The sequence below is a fragment of the Chiloscyllium plagiosum genome, chromosome 34 (assembly GCF_004010195.1).
Source record: "Chiloscyllium plagiosum isolate BGI_BamShark_2017 chromosome 34, ASM401019v2, whole genome shotgun sequence".
Classification (NCBI taxonomy): domain Eukaryota; kingdom Metazoa; phylum Chordata; class Chondrichthyes; order Orectolobiformes; family Hemiscylliidae; genus Chiloscyllium; species Chiloscyllium plagiosum.
The window spans coordinates 31,720,542-31,725,091 of NC_057743.1; positions in this window are offsets into that span (position 1 = coordinate 31,720,542).

Genomic DNA, 4,550 nt, shown 5'->3' on the forward strand with positions numbered 1-4,550 from the left:
ATAGGGCCACTCAAAGATCAGCAAGGCGGCCTTTGTGTGGAGCCACAGAAAATGGGGAAGACACTAAATGAATATTTTGCATCAGTATTTACTGTGGAAAAGGATATGGAAGATATAGACTGTAGGGAAATAGATGGTGACATCTTGCAAAATGTCCAGATTACAGAGGAGGAAGTGCTAGATGTCTTGAAACGGTTAAAGATGGATAAATCCCCAAGACCTGATCAGGTGTACCCTAGAACTCTGTGGGAAGCTGGAGAAGTCATGGATAGGATAAATAGACAAAGTCTTTTCCCTGGGGTTGGGGAGTCCAGAATTAGAGGGCATAGATTTAGGGTGAGAGGGGAAAGATATAAAAGAGACCTAAGGGGCAATTTTTTCACGCAGAGGGTGGTACGTGTATGGAATGAGCTGCCAGAGGATATGGTTGAGGCTGGTACCCTTTTGTCCTTAATATATTTGTAAAAACCCTTTGGATTCTCCTTAATTCTATTTGCCAAAGCTATCTCATGTTCTGGTCGGCGTGGACAGGTTGGACCGAAGGGTCTGTTTCCGTGCTGTATATCTCTATGACTCTATGACTCTATTAGTGTTAAAATGATCCGTTCATCCATGATCTGACTGAACGGAGAAGCAGACTCAATGGGTCAAGTAACCTACGTCTGCTCCTATGCCTTTGTGGTTCCAGATCTACCAGGATGCCTTCAATACATGGGTCAAATTCACTGAACGCTCACTCAAAGGTTACCTAGAAACATAGAAGACAGGAGCAGGAGGAGGTTATTTGGCCCTTCAAGCCTGCTCCACCATTCATCATGGATCATGGTTGGTCATCCAGCTCAGTCGCCTAATCCTGCTTTCTCCCCATAACATTTGATCCCATTCACCTCAAGTACTATATCTAGCCACCTCCTAAATACATTCAATGTTTTGGCATCAACTACTTCCTGCAGTAATGAATTCTACATGCTCACCACTCTTAGGGTGAAAAAATATCTCCTCATGTCCTTCCCAAGTGGTCCACCCAGAATCGTCAGACTGTGAGCCCTGGACACACCCACCAACGGCAACATCCTCCCTGCATCTACCCTGTTTAGTCCTGTTAGAATTTTCTGACTCTCTATGAGATCCCCCCTCATTCATCTGAACTCCAGCAAAAACAATCCTAACCTTTCAATATCATTCAAGATGGCAGCTGTCCTTATTCCAATTGCGATAAAGTTCAATCTACCACTCAGCTTTCTGACTCATTAATTATTTTCTAGTTCCGCTGTGGGTTTACTTCAAAAGGCCACATGATGGAATCAGTGACAGGAATTTGCGTCTGCCGTGTTACTTGGGCAGAAGGCATACAGCAAGAAATGGCATCAGAGCAAACTCATCGCAGCCTTGTTAAGATGACAATAAATTAATCCTCCAACAAACAGCCAAGCAAGCTGTCACTTCTCCCAGAGCAATAGGGAAATGAGGATTAAAATCAAATTAAAGCATCGTGACAAGCCTCTTGAAAGCTAGCAGCTGTATGGGTGAGAACAGTGTAGGCAGTACGGATTACCTACATGTTAGTAAATTACCACCCCCTTTCTTACAGACAGCAAGGGTTACAATTTGCAAATGCACAAGACTGTAACATACCCAGACTCCCAGAAGACAGCAACAGGACAAAACTGCATCTGTGCCTTCTGTTGCTATAACCCTGTGTCAGAAACAAGATACAACTGACTGTCACCCCAACGTTCAGTAGCTGTGGCCTGACTGCTGTAATTAGCCTGGTCCATCTTACCATAAGATCCATTCTTGCTTCACAAAAATGTACAAATGATTTCAGGGACAGGTCTAACAAATCTCTCCCCAGCTACTGCTTTTTTTGTTTCTCAAGCCACCTCTGTATGGAACGAACTTGACTTAACTGTTTAACATCTACTTATATAGATGATGTGGAGTTGAGGACTATGTGTACTGTGTCAAACTTTGCAGATGACACATTGATGAGTGGTGGGGCAAAGGGTGCAGAGGACTCTGAAACTCTGCAGAGCGATATAGATAGTTTAAGTGAGTGGGCCAAGGCCTGGCAGATGGAGTATAATGTTGATAAATGTGGAGTCATCCATTTTGATGGGAATAACAGTCAAAAGGACCATTATTTGAATGGTAAAAAATTACAGCATGCTGCTGTGCAGAGGGGCCTGGGTGTCCTTGTGCATGGATTGCAGAAGGTTGGTCTGCAGGTACAACAGGTAATTAAGAAGGCAAATTGAATTTTGTCCTTCATTGCTAAAGGGGTTGAGTTAAAATGCAGAGAGATTATGTTGCAGCTGTACAGGATGCTGGTGAGGCCACACCTTGAGTACTGTGTGCAATTTTGGTCTCCTCACTTGTGAAAGGATGTACTGGCCCTGGAGGGGATGCAGAGGAGGTTCACTAGGTTGATTCAGGACTTGATAGGGTTGGCTTACAAGAAGAGACTGAGTAAACTGGGATTATATTCATTGGAATTTGGAAGAATGAGGGGGAAGCTTGTAGAAACATATAAAATTGTGAAGGGAATAAATAAGATAGAAACAGGGAGGTTGTTTCCACTGGTGGATGAAACTAGAACAAGAGGGCATAGCCTCAAAATAAGGGAGAGCAGATTTAGGACTGAACTGAGGAGGAACATCTTCACCCAGAAGGTATTGAATGAGTAGAATTCTGTGCCCAGTGAAGTAGTTGAGGCTTCCTCATTGAATGTTTTTAAAGCTTAGATAGATCATTTTTTGAACAGTAAAGGAATTAAAGGCTATGGCGAGCGAGCAGGTAAGTGGAGCTGAGGTCACAAAAAGAACAGCCATGATCTTATTGAATGACGGAGCAGGCTCAATAGGCCAGATGGCCTACTCCTGCTCCTAGTTTTTATGAATTTCAAAATTTTTCCAGAATTCTTGCTCTAAAACTCTGTTCCTTCCTTCATTCCTCTTTGCCACCGATGAGACACTCATCAATAGACAATCTTCCTCCCTTATTTCAGTTCTCCTCACTACCCTGGCCAACCTTTTGCTGCCTCAGCATTCCCCATCTTTCAATCCTCCTTCCAATCTACGTCATCCAAACCATACTCCATTTGTTCAGCCAGCTCTACTCTCCATCTCTTTCAAACATTCAAGTTCTCTTTTCCTACACTTTAATCTAAATGACAAACCAATAGAATTCATCCCACATTAGAATTTAAATCTTCATGAGTGTTATTTGCTGGAACATAGATTTGACATGGCATTAAAACAGGAATGTAAACACATCTCCTCATGACTACATATGCCATTAGACTACAAGGCCATCAGAAAATAGAACAGGATTAGGCCATTCAGCCCCTCGAGCCTGGTCTGCCATTTATTGGATCATGGCTTTATAAGGTTCATAAAAGCATGAGCGGCATGGACAGGGTGAATAGCCAAGGTCATTTTCCCATCAAAGGGGAATCTAAATGGGCAGCACTTGGTTAGCACTGCTGTCTCACAGCACCAGCGACCCGAGTTCAATTTCCGCCTCAGGCGACTGCCTGTATGAAGTTTGCACATTCTTCCTGTGTCTGCGTGGGTTTCCACACTGTAGGGATTCTAATCTTATCTAAAACTGGAAGAAATAGGTTTAAGGTGAGAGGGTAAAGATTTAAAAAGTGCCTGAGGGGTAACTTTCTCATGCAGTGGATGGTATATGTAAGGAACGACCTGACAGAAGATGTGGTGGATGAGGGTACAATTATAATACTTAAAGGAATCTGGATGGATGAGGAAGGGTTTAGAGGGATATGGGCTAAATTCTGGCAAATGGGACTAGGTGAGAACAAATTGGACTGAAGGGTCTGTTTCCCATGCTGTTTAACTCTATGACTCAATGGCTGATTTGACACTCCTCATTTAATGTTCCTGCCCTTCCCCCATTTACCCTTGATTCCCAGGCTGATCAAGAATCTATCTATCTCAGGTTTAAATATACACAAGGACTCTGCCCCTTGCCAGAGGCTGATCAGCACAGAATGATCCATGTTTGATCCATCCAGAATGATCAGACAAACACCAGTGTGCTGCTTGTGTGATGGTACTTCATAACCTACACGTTAGATTCAATTGGTGAGGTGGGGCCTACTAGCAACATACATCATTGAAAGTTCTGAGAAGGAACAGTAGAGTGGTGAAACCTTGACAATAACTGAAGCATCAACAGCACAATTTTATTCCTTCTTCAAATACTGGAGGGAGAAAACAGCAGCGTGCTGGCTCTATTTGATGTAATTCATCTGTTTCCATAGAAACAGGCTCTTTTTCACCAGAAGAATGCAAGCCTTTCTCTCTAATGAAGTAAACAGGAATCTTCCCTTAGGCACCTACAGCAATGCACAGCCAGGAAACCCATAGTTTCCCACATGGAGAGTTCACCAATCAGATCTTATTTAATGTACAGGATAGCAGGGACCTGATTTTAAATCAACTATGCTTTTTGTTGTAGCTACTCAAATGGAATTGTGTAACCTATTAAAATACAGATTATTTGAAAACATATTCTCAGTGTTGTAT